Here is a 14,656-nt window from a genome sequence, read left to right as displayed (position 1 = left end):
GCAAACCAGTACTGGGAAACACCCATACACATTCACACACACACACACTCATAAACTACAGCCAATTTAGTTTATTTAGTTTAATTTAATTAATTGCCGCCCTATAATAAACCAGAGTTTTTAAAAAATCATAGAAGTTAACAATAAAGTGTATTAATATGCACTAATAAATTGTAATGAGTGAGTTATGGGGACCTAAGGGTCTTTTGTTTAGTGTTATTCACTGGATTTTTCTGTGTGTGTGTGTGTGTGTGTGTGTGTGTGTGTGTGTGTGTGTGTGTGTGTGTGTGTGTGTGTGTGTGTGTGTGTGTGTGTGTGTTTGCGCATTGTTTATTGTGTCCAGCAGTTGTAATGACACTGTGATGTTGAGTGAGAGTACCAGGCTGTAACACTCATATTTTCCAACTTGGAGACCATTCAAAAATGCCTCAATGCTCTTTTTGGTTTGACTGGACAAATCAAATGTATTTACCAAGACACACACTACAACTTCACAACTGACTATATATATATATTATGGAAAATAACAAAACTTTAAATAAAAATGATAATCAATCACTCAACAATCAATAATTCTGGTATTTTTATAATATACACACTATAGTAAAAATGATTAAGTTGATTATTAGTAGTTACTTGAATATCAATTGAATGGGATATGTGGAAAATATAAAGAAACAATATTATTCATGAGGTATACCTGGTGATTTGAAATACTGACTTTATATAAAAAAAGTCAAATTTTACAAGACATTTAGTCATTAATTTTCACTTTCAATGCTGGTCTGTTGGGGTTTCCCCACAAAACCATTTTTAGCATTTACAGGAAATGACCAGGGGGTGGAAGAAAGTATACAGTGCAGTAGTTCTGCGTATGAAAATGCCTTGTTGATGTCAGAGGTCAGAGGAAAATGGCCAGACTGGTTTAAAAGACAAGAGAAAATCAATAAACATTCATCATCTCTGAACAGACAGCACATCAAACCTTGAAGCAGACAAGCTACAACAGCAGAAAAAGAGCATGGAGACTTTCCTGTTGTAAAAAACACCAAACTGAGGCTACAATTCATACAGACTCACCAAAACTGGACAATAGAAGACTATAAAAAAGATCACTGGCCTGATTAGTTTCCATTTCTGCTGCGACATTCAGATGGGAGGGTCAGAATTTGTTGTAAACAAAATGAAAGCTGCATTCATCCTCCCTAATATCAGTGGCTTAAGCTCCTGGTGGTGGTGGGACATTTTGGGACACTCTGTGCCTGTTAGTATCTGTTGAGCACCAATTGAACAGCCCAGCCTACCTGAGTATTGTTTCTGACCATATCCTTTTAATACCACATCTAATGATGGATAAACCAGCAGGATAATAGCTGAAATCATCTCAAATAGGTATATTGAACTTGACAGTGAGTTCACGACACTTAAATTGATCTTGGCCCAGTAGAGCAATGGTTCCCAAAGTGGGGGTTGCGGGACAAAAAAAAAAAAAAAAGGGGGGGGGGGTATTTCCAAAATAGTTAAATGTTAATATTGTAAAATGTTAATAATAAACATTAAAAAATAACCTGCAAACAAAAAGCCATCAGCTATTCGATTTTTAATTGAATTTAATTAATTAATTTATTTTTTGCGACCCCTGGTGGAATTACACCAAATTAAAAACACAGCAATAGCGTCAGATGCAGCACATTGATTTTATGGCACCAAATAAAACTTTCTGACACCTTTATCGCACTCACATACAGTACATTAAAAATAAATACAGGCCACAACTGAACATGAAGGATGATCTCCAAGTGGCATCCTCAATGAATAGACTTTGGCCTGTTGGTATGTGTGCACCATTATGTGCAAGGTTTTTATATTTATAACCACTCCAGAGAATATTGGGGGTCACGAATCACTGGCATTGTTATTTTGGGGGTTGCTGGCTGAAAAGTTTGGGAACCCCTACAATAGAGCCCATTTGGTATGATCTTTTTTCTTTTTTTTTATTGAAGGCCATAAGGAATACATATAAAAGCATAATGGAAAAACTGATAGACAAACAATGTCATAGTCAAATACAATTAAGTAAAAGACTATAGAGTTAGGAATGACATGACATTATGACATTATAATGACATTATGACATTATAAGAATGACATAACGAGATCGTTTTAAGGGCTTTGGAATTGCAGAATGTAAGAAGAGTATAGGATTAGAGATCTTTACAGAACACAGGAAAATAGGGTTTAGCATCTTGAAATTTACATTTGTGCAAAAATAAATTTAGAAGAAAATAAAATTTATTAGATAATAGTTGTCCTTGTCTTGTTTGATAATGATTTGTTGTTTAAATATGTTTAACTCTTATTTCTATTACATAATGTTGGCGTTTTTAGTTTACATTTTTTAATAAGATCTACTTAACTATGTCTATTCTAGTGTTTCTTAGTTATGCTTGATAGTTTTTGTATTGTTTTAGGGTGACAGTATTGTCCAGGGACAACGCATGAAAAATAGCTTTCTGGCTAATTATGGTGCAAATTACCGTGCTAATTAATGCACACTGTCCCTGCCAAATAAACAAATTAAAAAAAGAATAAATAAAGTATGGCAGCCAAATAAAATATCTTTATATAATAAAGAAAAACTTTGGGCAAAAAATCGATGTATAAAATCATTCCAGAATATATCTAATATCAGAGAAATAATATATTCTGATATCTACAGTATATCAGAATATATCAATTTAAAAACTCTTGCTAAGAGGTGTAGTTAAAATTCCCTCTGAACAAAGATTTATTGGAAATTGTCCTAATGGACATAGGTAGTCCATTCTTTGTTTTCATATAGTCCATTCCAATGGGACACAATATATGGGAGAGAAGTTATCTCATCCTGACACATTTGGTACATTCTTTAAAGGGAGATCCATATCTGTGATGCTCTCGTCAACCTGGACCAACATGTCTGATAACAGTTTTCAGAGTGTTTGCACAAAGATTTATTGCAATTCTGAAGGCAAAAGGGTAAAAGGGGTCTGTGACTGTAAGTATATATACTGGTGGGACTGCACCATGGTGTTGCAAATTATTATCTCTTTATTTAACCCACCAGATGGCACCAACCTGCCTTCCATACATTGGATTTTAATTTCCTGTCACTTTTTAGTAGTAATAATAAAAGTACAACGATTTTTACCTAAATAATAATAAATGGCGATTAATAGTTTAGTAGTTGTCATAGTTTTGTAGTTTAAAATAATGACCTCAAAATATAACATAAAAGAATGTCATTTCGTTCAAAAAATGGCCTCAAACTGTTTGGACCGTCGATGATCACAAGTGTAAACCACAGACAGTAAAAAAGGTGTAAACATATATTTTTGGTATGACAGGAGGCAGAAAAACAATCAAGGTTGAGGGAGAGCGCAGAGATTATTTGCTTTTTAGTCAGCGAGGCTGCACATTCTATCCTGTGATTGGCTACTGAGCGACACTCGGCGCTCGGCTCCGCCCCTACGGCATGCTGGTGTGAGTCGCTTATGTCGCTGTAGTGCAGAAAGAGAAGAGCCTGTGCGAAAACAGCCCTCCACCCCTCCTCTCAGGGAAACGGGTCTCAGGCTGATGAGTAAGGCGAGGAGAACCCGTAAAGCTGCTGCATCTGAAGCTACAGAGCCATGGAGGGAAGGTAAGAGCCGAAATGCAGACAGACACATGAAGAGAAGCGCAGACAGAGAGCTGTTTTTGCAGAAAATCAAAGATGTAGCAGCATCTGCGCTCCACCAACGCAGCATGTTTCTATGGGAAGCAGGAACGGACGGGGGTGGGGTGAAAGGAGAGGTGGAGGAGGAGGAGAGGAGAGATGGATGCTCACATATGCACTGATATACTGTTGCGTTCGCAGGCTTAGTCTCTTTACATCTGGCGTTTGTGATGCGTGTAATGTCTTGAACCATGAAGTTAGCCATCACTGTTGCATGTGACAAATGCAATATGAGATGTTTTCAGAATGAAAGTGAATGTGTTGCATCTTTCTGACAGGCCTCATTATAGCAAAATTGCTACTTGTGTGGTCTTTTTTTAAAGCTTGCTTGTAATTCTAAATTCTAATATATTCATTTGATTTCCTTTGGCAGTGAGTTTCAGATATACGTCATTCTGTTTGAGTTTCTGATGTAGCTGCTGGTTTAGAGTGATGTCAGTGTGTTGTGCTTCTTGGCCTAAATTCAATCAGCTTGCCATAAAAAAACAAGAAATCAGACATTTCTCACTGACATTTCCCTCACAGAATATCTGTATTAAACCAGCATATTTGGAGATATAGGAATCATTCATTCTTCAACCTTTATTCAAACATAGTCATGTTATGTTGATGGAGGTTTTCTAAGCAAATATAAGCAGATTTATAAGTAATGCTTAAAGAATTCCTCTTATTTTGACGATTTAATTTACCTTGTAGGGTCATTAAAGACAAATAGTGAATTTTCTGTCTGTCTGTCTGTCTGATATTGCGATATTTATTTATAGTTGAAATAGCATGGTTTTCTGGGGAGCCTAACAGTATTCATGTACAGCAATTGAATCTTACTTTGGAAATAATTAATTATCATTTCTTAATTTCAAACATTTTTACACACACACATTTCTATATAATTATTCAACTTTTTGATTGAAGTGTATGCTTCCCTTCATGTCAGCTATAGCTCTACATGCAGCCATGCCTTTTACTACGAGATTTAGCTCAATTGAAACTGGGTTCTCTGAGTTTGTTTTGAAATTCACTATTAGCTCAAAGAAAATCCAGGTTAGAACTGAATCTTGTCCACGGCGTTTTCTGGTAGCTGCAGTGGCATGGAGCATTTGGAATTTGGGTACCTTCAGCATGAACCATGGATCTGTCTGTAGGCATTTGGCATCTGCAGGCGTATTTTTTGTATAATAAATGTATATAACCAGAAGTGATGGCCCTCCCACACAGCCCTTCAAGGTTTACTGCAGTGAACCAGATTTCTGCCTTTACCACAGTGCTTCATATTAATGGTTCTCCTTTCTTGAGGATGTTAATCATCCCACCAGCAAATCAATACACATACACAGAGGCAAAGTCAAACATGGTTGCGGACCTCTTTATGTAATTTGGTAAACTTTACCATCTTCTGATTAAAGTAAGCTGAGACTTAAGTGGGAGTTTTGTAAATTACACTTCCAGGCATTTTAGCAATCCTAGAAAATTTGTTTTTGCTTTTAAGTGTTTCCAGAGCATGGCTGCAGATTGTGTAGAAATATTATTTTTAGGAATTTTAAATTATTTATTTTTTAAAGATAAACCTAAAGTCACAATGAATAACATGTTACACTGTTTATTATAGATGGTTTTATCTATGCATTTTTATTTCACATTTCTTCTACTTCTCTCTCCCAGCAATCCAATCAATTTCTAATGGAAAATAAGTCTAATCACACATTTCTTTTTTTTTTTTCTTGGATGGATGGGAGTCACAATAGAAAAGAAACACAGTCTGTTTTTGTTATTTGTAGTCTGTTTAATTATATTGCTCTATATATTTAAGAGTTGATGAAAAGCTACTAAATAATTGATTATATCATTAAGATGTAAGGAGGCTACATATAATGTGACCATTAACCAACATCGTAATCATCTTTAAAATGCCAGTATGTTGATAAATTATTGAAATTCTATTCAATAAATGCTATTGCACCTTCATGTAATGTCTATAATAACCAATATAACACAATTATTAAAAACGCCAATGTACTGTATCATTAGATTATTGAAATATTATTAATGAGGTAGTTGAAGTTAATATTTTAGGCTGACAAAAATTTGGGAATCCTATTTATAATCAAAAGAGACCTGTTTATTGGCTACCATACTAATCGATTAGCTTATGTCAGGGGTGTCCAAACTCGGTCCTGGAGGGCCGATGTCCTGCTGAGTTAGCTCCAACTTGCTTCAACACACCTGCCAGGAAGTTTTAGTATACACTGAAAAAAATGATGTCTGCAAACATGTTGCAAATAATTTATTTGTTGAATTAAAACAAACAAATAAAATTTAGTAATGTTCAACTTAATTTGTTTGTTTATATTCGACTCAAATAAATTGTTTACAACCACTTAACTTAAAAAAAATAGTAAGGAGTCCAAGGAGTTATCTCTGAATATTTTTTTCAGTGTATCTAGTAAGAGCTTGATTAGCTGGTTTAGGTGTGTTTGATTACAGAATTATTAGCTCTCTTGAATTATTAGCCCCCCCTGTATATTTGTGCCCCCAATTTCTGTTTAACGGAAAGATGATTTTTTTTTGTTTGAAAAACATTTCTAAACATAATAGTTTAAATAACTCATTTCTAATGACTGATTTATTTTATCTTTGCCATGATGACAGTAAGTAATATTTGACTAGATATTATTCAAGACACTAGTATTCAGCTTAAAGAGACATTTAAAGGCCTAATTAGGTTAAAGTTAGGGTTTATTAAGGTTAGGTAATATTGACCTTGAGATGTTTAAAAAAACTGTTTTCACCCTAGCTGAATAAAACAAATAAGACTTTCTCCAGAAGGAAAAATATTATCATCCATACTGTAAAAAATTTCCTTGCTCTGTTAAACATAATTTGGGAAATATTTAAAAAAGAAAAAAAGGAGGGCTAATAATTTTGACTTCAACTGTATATTTGCGTACTTTTTTGTTTGGCTGAGCACGCAGTTGAGATTTATGTGCAAGCTTTTGAAAAATGATTTTTTAAAGCAAAAGTCTAAAAATGGTAAATAAAAGACTAATTAGTTTGTGGATAAATTATTTTTTTTCGAAAGTTTAGCACCTGCATTTACTGATCACTATTTTTCAGGCTATATATTCCCCATCATTGTGGAGTAGGACTGAACAATACAGTGCTCAGCATATATAAGTACACCCCTCACAAATTATCTTTTAAATTCATATTTTTAATAGGAAGCTATACAATATTATATTTGTGCATATACATTCGATTAGTCAGTACTGAAGCCAAATCTGGAGCTTATCTAACAAAACAAGCACAATAAGTCCAAAAACTAGTACACCCAAATTAATATGTTATAGAAAAATATTAAATACAAATTTAAAAAAGAGGAAAAATTAAGAAGCAAAAAAATTGAAAAATTTAGTTGAAATTTAATAGTTTGTATTTTTTTTATTTATTTTATTTGTTTATCTTTCAATTTCTAAATATGTTTGTAGACTAAAATATTATTTTAATAAATATATGTATTTAATAAATCTGTTTTGTTTTATGTTTTTTTTAATTAGTTTTGCACCGAAATACATTGCCATATTTACTGAGAAATGAGTAAAAATATTCATTTACAAAATTCTCAAAGTACTCAATTATGCTGAGCACTGTATATAATTTTTGAGCATCGCTATCGCAATGTGTGGATCTACAATAAGATTAAGAATAAGCAAGATTAGATTATTCATTAAAGCTTAAAAAATAAAGATATTAATAAATGTAATGTTTATTTATTTATAAATGATTACCATTTCTGTACTTAAATACTATTAGACTCCTCAGAAAACCATAACGCACTGTTTATTTATTTATTTATTTATTTATTTATTTATTTATTTATTTATTTATGCAGGTAATTCATGTTAATTTATCCAGATGCACTGCATATAAATATATTTGATATTCAAATCAGTCAATCTAAATTAATGAAATTTTTCCAAATAATCAATTTAAATCATCTGGTGAAATTATATTCATATCGCAGCAAAACTAAATATCGCAATGTCATATTTTTCCAATATCGTGCAGCCCTATTGTGGAGAAATCTTTTTTAATACGACTTAGTAACATGTTGTGCTCTGGATTATGACAAGTTAGTGCCTGTGCCATCATGAGAGTGACATGTCCTTTGAACTGCGAGGGTAACAAGAAAACTATCCGGTGCTTTTGGATCCTCTGTCCAGAATGCATGAGCGCTTTTACCCTGGAGAGATTCTGCTTCAGTAATTCTAAATGGTCTCTTCAGAAAAGCGCTTGCTTGTCTCTGGCAGGGACCTTATAGTTAACGCTCCTTGTCTTTTGTCATTATGATCTCTAAGATGGAAAGAGGGGCTCTGCTTCTGACACTGAGAGCTTTTTGTGATAGAAATGGCATTGTCTGAAGAGTAATGACATGTGGCTTCACAATATTCCATTTCCTTGTGTTACATCATCACTCGAGCATTATCTTTCATCCCATTCAATTCCCTCGTGACCTCATTCCCATTCAGTTTTAAAACCCAAGTAAGCTTTTTTTAATCAATATTCATAAAACTAGTTTACATACTAGTATACGTACTGTACAGGAGTTTCACATTTATTTTTGATATACTGTTGAAGTCCTCTTGATTTATTAGCCCCCCCTGAAGATTTTTTTCCCAATTTCTGTTTAACAGAAAGATTTTTTTTCAACACATTTTAAACATTAATAGTTTTAATAACTCATTTCTAATAACTGATTCTTTTATCTTTGCCACGTATTCAGCTTGAGAAATGCTGAACTAGGTTAATTAGGTTAACTAAGCAAGTCATTGTATAAAAATGGTTTGGCTTAGATTTGCATTGTAAACCTTAAAGGGCACCTATTTAATCCCCTTTTCAAGATTTAAGATAAGTCTTTGTGTCTCCAAAATAAGTCTGTAAAATTTCAGCTTGAAACACCCATCAGATTATTTATTATACCTTTCAGAATACTGGATTTACTGCTCTGATCAATCTGTAGCTGTTTTGTTGCCTGTGCCTTTAATACTAGTTCTCCCCGCCCACCGCCTGTCAGGGTGTGCCTCAATCTCCACCTCGTCTGTGTCAGATAAACAGCACAGTGACCGACATGAAGGAAGCAGATCTCACGTAGCGTTTGTGAAAAATACTACAGTAAGAACTTTCCCAATGATTATTTGATGTATTTGTTGTGGAGTTAATTCAAGCCTTTCTGCAATGATGAGTCACACACAATGTCGTTACAAAGTTCACGCATGCACACACACACACACACACACACACACGTTAATACATGGCTATCAATCAATTGGGTGGGTGGGGAAACGTTGCGGTCGGCTTTATAATGGAAAGGATTTGGATCCCATTTTAACATCAGGAAATTAAAAAAAAAGAGACTTGTTGTCTTTATATCACCCCAATATGACCGTGGACACACTATACCTACACACAGTTCTGTCCAAACAGAAAGATGATTTTTATCATAGGTGCCCTTTAAATAAAAAGTTATAGTTTTTTTTATTTTATGCTTTAATTTTTTAGTTACAATAGTCTCAAAATCATTCTGAAAAAATCCACCGATTTTATTTATTTATTTATTTATTTTTTGTTATTATTATTATTATTATTATTATTATTATTATTATTATTATTATTATTATTTATTTTTTAATTTTTATTTATTTATTTATTATTATTATTATTATTATTATTATTATTATTATTATTATTATTATTATTATTATTATTATTATCATTATTTACTAAATTCTCTCCAGTAATAGCAAACAAGTCTGCAGATTTTTTATGGCCCTATTACTGACTGAACCAGCTATAATCCAATGCTTGTACATTCTATAAAATCATTTTTTTTCAGGTGGTTTAATCATTTTTGTTTTCAATTAGTCTAAGCGAGTGCCTTAATCATTGCGCAAGATTCATTTATTTCATCCCAAATCCACTGTCTGTTATTAGAGTGGGCGGCCATGAATGGAAACTGTTTAAGGGTCAAAAGCATGTGTCATGGTGGGTTTTCCCCTCAGTAATCAATTTCAGCAGTCATGGTGAATCTCAGAAAAGGACTTGTGTGTTTGTTCTTTCTCTGGGTCAAACCATTATCACTTTCTGTAAATTATTCATTGGGTTCATGTGGGGAACAGCAGTGTTTTAGTACATTTAAAGGGGTCATGTAATTTTAAAAACATTTTTATTGATGTTCGCTTATAACATTAATGATAGTGTTTGTAAAAATGTGCACAGAAATTATTATATTCAGCCCTCATTTTAGTCTTTTTTTTCTAAAACAACTTGTTTTAAATGGGGCGGTCCTTTAAGACTTGTCAGTAACTGCCCACTGTTTTGATTGGCTGATGTTATTGCATAGTATCAGTCATTACAATACCAACAGCCTCTTAATATTTAGCTTTTTTGCTTTAACACATTTTATCTGTAATTCACAGACCAAAACATTACTTAAATTATTCACAAGTTTTTACTCACTAAGTTTTTATTCACTATTTACTCACTATAGGCAACGTCAGTCAATTAAACTACTGAATGCTTATGGCCGGAGCTGATGTGCAATGATTGCATTTCTATTCATTGAAGTTTTGCTCGGGAGGCAGTGAATATGCAAATATATCTTGTGATGTCACAATTTCCAATTGAGCCATTTCAGCTAGATTTAAAAAAAGCATTGTTTATAATGAGGAGGATGTTTTAAGCTAAGAATTTTTTGAAATACCTGTTATTTTCAATCTCAAAAACATGCCCCTAAAACATAAAAAATGAATAATAATTATCATATTAAGAAAGTACACTAGGCAATATTTTTATAGACATTTCATAATTGAGTACACCCCATTTTGAAAATTTATATTTTTATCCGTTTCTCAGTGAATATAGTAATATATTTTGTGCATTTGAACAAAACTGATTTTTAAACAGATATATTTATTAAAATAATATTTTAGTGACCGAACATCTTTAGAAATAGAAAGATAATACATTTATATCCATGCAGAGTTTTGCAAACAAATTACAAACTACCAAATTTTAACAAAATTTTCATTATATTTTTAACTAACTTATGAATTTCCGGTATTTATTTTTTCTACTTAAACAAAGTTAGATCTCTAATATTAAAATATTGAATATATTAAAATATTAATACTAATATGAATATTTTAAGTAAAATCCAATTATCTTTTATTTTTATATCCTTTGACAAAATGTAAGAATTTAGAAGAAAAAAATCTGAATTGTGATATAAAAAAGCAAATGTCTTGTTTTTATGTACATTTTTTTATTCTGTGCCAGAAAATTCTAAATTGCAAGATTTAAACACAATTTAAAGAAAAAAATCTGTAATATAATTAAAAAATAATTAACAATTAACTGTTGTTGTACGTACAGGAGTCTGTATTTTGTGTATTTTTGCAGTGTTTATATCTCTGATCTTTCTATTTCTTTATAGGATCCAGTGTCAAATGAGGGGACACTGCGATTCCCCCCTGCAACCTGTGCTCATTTTGGGTCTCCAGTGGATCAAATACACTTTCTTACCTTAAAATCGTGAATTATCTAAAAGCATACACAGACTTTCATGCACATCGCCTGAAATTCATCTCTTAGGGTAAGAATTACTTCCTTCTGTGAATTTCTCCGTCCGTTATATGCATGTTAAACACTTCAACTCATTTCCACTAACTTTGTTGGCATTTTCTCCATCTTTCATGCAGCATATTTGTGGTGTGTGTGTGCGTGTGTGTGCGCGTGTGCGTGTGCGTGCGCGTGTGCGTGCGTGGTGGCGTGTTCAATTCATTTCAATTCATCTTTATTTCTATAGCGCTTTTACAATGTAGATTGTGTCAAAGCAGCTTCACATAGAAGTTCTAGTAGATTGAAACTGTGTCAGTTTTCAGAGTTGAAGTTCAGTTTAGTTCATTTCAGTGTGGTTTACTTAGCATTAGCAACATTTTTCTTTGACTTTGCTGATATTAATGTTATGCATGTATTGCTTTACAGCCAACTAAATCTAATAAGATGGAATTTGGTGTTATTTTTTAGAAATGAAGTTTAGTTTTACTGTTTCTACACTTTTTTTTGTCTGATATAGGCTTCACTATGGAAGCCTGTTTCACTCCAGACTAAAAAATATGAAAGGTAACTCTGAAATATGGATTTAAAAAAGAGATAAAAGTACAGTTGTGAAATATAAAGGCCTATTTCTGAGTTAAAGTTTAGATTGTGAGAAATTAGGTTGACAAACTACTTTACACACAAATAATGTATCATCGTCACTGTCTGTTAAAGTGTGCTTCTGCCACAGAATAATAAATGCAATATATAACTCAGGATGGCAAGATAGAATTCTGACCTTTTTCACATAATATGTTTAATAAATGATGGTAGTTATATTTTTGTTTTTATACACTAAAAAATATAAGCTGAATATTTAAATGTAGAATTGCAAGATCTGAACTCATAATTTTGAGGAAAAAGTCAGAAATTGAATTTTTATAGTCTGTGGCAGAAGAGTTCCAAGATATAGAACTCACAATTCTGAGATAAAAGTTAGATCTGTAATATTAAAATAGTATTGCAATCTTATATTTATATATTTATATCTTTTGACAAAATGTGAGAATTGTAAGGTGTAAACTCAGAAGAAAAGAAGAAAAAACTCAGAATTGTGAGATTAAAATATGCAAGTATCTTTTTTATTATTTAATTTTTTGTATTCCGTGGCAGAAGAAAGTTCAAAACTACAAGATTTAAATACAATTTAGAGAAGAAAAATCTGAAATGTGATATAAAAAAATAATTGGAGTTAACTGTTTATTTTTATGCTCTGTGTCAAAAAAGAGAATTGCAAAATATAAACTCTGAATTGTAAATCTGAGAACAATCTAAATCAGAATGGCAAAATCTGAATTGTTAGATGGGAAATGCGGGGTGGCGCATTGGGTAGCGCATTTGCCTCACAGCAAGAAGGTCGCTGGTTCAAGCCTTGGCTGGGTCTGCTGGCACTTCTGTGTGGAGTTTGCATGCTCTCCCCACATTTGCGTGGGTTTCCTCCGGGTGCTCTGGTTTCCCCCACAAGTCCAAAGACATGCGGTACAGGTGAATTGGGTAAGCTAAATTGTCCGTAGTGTATGTGTGTAAATGAGTGTGTATGGATGTTTCCCAGTGATGGGTTGCAGCTGGAAGGGCATCCGCTACGTAAAACATATACTGGATAAGTTGGCGGTTCATTCCGCTGTGGCGATCCCTGACTAATAAAGGGACTAAGCCAAAAAGAAAATGAATGAATGAATGAACGAATTGTTAGATGTAAACAGAATTCTGAAAACCAAAAAAATGAATGTTTATATATTGCAATCAATACATATGACCTCAAAAGGCACAGTTTAATTAATTCATATCTTTTAAATGTTGTTATTTCTTTGGAGAAACGACTATCCATGCACATTACCACTCCCTTCAGGATGTCCTAAAGCTATTCCTCCTGTCATCTTTCAGGTCTGTGCTTTCTGCATCCTTGTATTGTGGGTGCAGTTCCTCCGTCCACCCGCATGGAGGCGCCGCAGGCTTCTCCTGACAGCAGCAGTGAGGAGTGTACTGTACTAGAGGCTCTGCCTGGCAAGGGAACTGCACTCATTTGCTCTCAACACAAAGGAAAAGTGAGATTTTCTTTTTTTAGTGCACACATAAACACACACACACACAATATGATTGCACAGATGGGTGAAGTATATCTCACAGGCGGTGAATTCCCCACGAGCATAAGCTTTCTGTTCCAGAACAACAAGTGTTCCCTGATCCCAGCTGGTTTATCTATTAATATCATATTGAAAGATGCAGCAACTTATTTTTATAAGTAACAGAACATTTAGGATGTTTTTCCTGGTAAAAGTATTTGCATAAAACTTTTTTACATTTGCAGTTTGGGTGGAAATGTGAAATATATCAATTTATGTCTGCTGATTCTCAAGTTATCTCTTGGGATTAAGTCTTAAAGCGATTGTTTTACTCATCAAAATTAAATTATAAATATGTGGCCGCCTTATTTAAGCTGCAATTACATGAAAATGGGTTCAAAAGAAGCTAAACACTCCAGATTTCTGGACTCCATAATGTATGTTTATGTACAGCAGCGGTCACGTCCTATTTTATAAAACTTTTAGCAGTGGACAATTAGGAGAGCGATCATGTTGCCTTAGTTCATTTTATCCCCTGGCTGACCAAAAAATTTACAAATTGTAATTCGTCCTCCACAAAAAAAAAAAGAGTGAGGAGGAAACTCCAAAATTTCGGGTCAGAGTGCTAGCAATACAGGAAACACGAATGCATGAGACCATCCAATAAGACATTTGCAGACGACTCATTGTCAATACTGCAAGGTGTACCCAATACAAATGGCCTACTGGTGTTTTGCTTTTATATGTTACATTAGTAATAAACAAACTGTCTTTGAAATTATCAACGATATTATCTCTCTTCAGTTCACGATTGTCGTCAACCCCAATCATGGCAAGATAAAATAAATCAGTTATTAGAAATGAGTTATTAAACTATTATGTTTAGAAATGTGTTGAACAAATCTTCTCTCCATTAAACAGAAATTGGGGGAAATATAAACAGGGGGGCTAATAATTCTGACTTCAACTGTAAATTTAGTGGAAAATTCAACAAGTAAAATAATAATTGCATTGATATGTTTCAGTACATTTCGAGTGGTTTTAAAAGTCTTCATGTGTTGTGTTCAGGTGTCTGCGCTGTACTGTTTGGTGTGTGAGAACGCAGTCTGTGAAGACTGTATGAACGGAGAACACGCTGAACATCCCACCGATCACTGGAGAAAGCTGTGGATCAACAACTAGCGGCACT

The 14,656-nt window shown here is 33.3% G+C and overlaps 1 long non-coding RNA gene across 1 annotated transcript; it reads left to right on the top strand.

Moving 5' to 3' along the window:
* The first annotated feature begins 11,338 nt into the window (after positions 1-11,338).
* LOC130219131 (uncharacterized) lies at positions 11,339-14,615 on the top strand. Its single transcript, XR_008836037.1, has 3 exons — positions 11,339-11,399; positions 13,289-13,449; positions 14,536-14,615. It is a non-coding gene; the product is annotated as an uncharacterized LOC130219131 (long non-coding RNA).
* Positions 14,616-14,656: the final 41 nt, after the last annotated feature.

The sequence above is a fragment of the Danio aesculapii genome, chromosome 1 (genome assembly GCF_903798145.1).
Source record: "Danio aesculapii chromosome 1, fDanAes4.1, whole genome shotgun sequence".
Lineage (NCBI taxonomy): Eukaryota > Metazoa > Chordata > Actinopteri > Cypriniformes > Danionidae > Danio > Danio aesculapii.
This window is presented reverse-complemented; position numbering and strand designations above follow the sequence as displayed.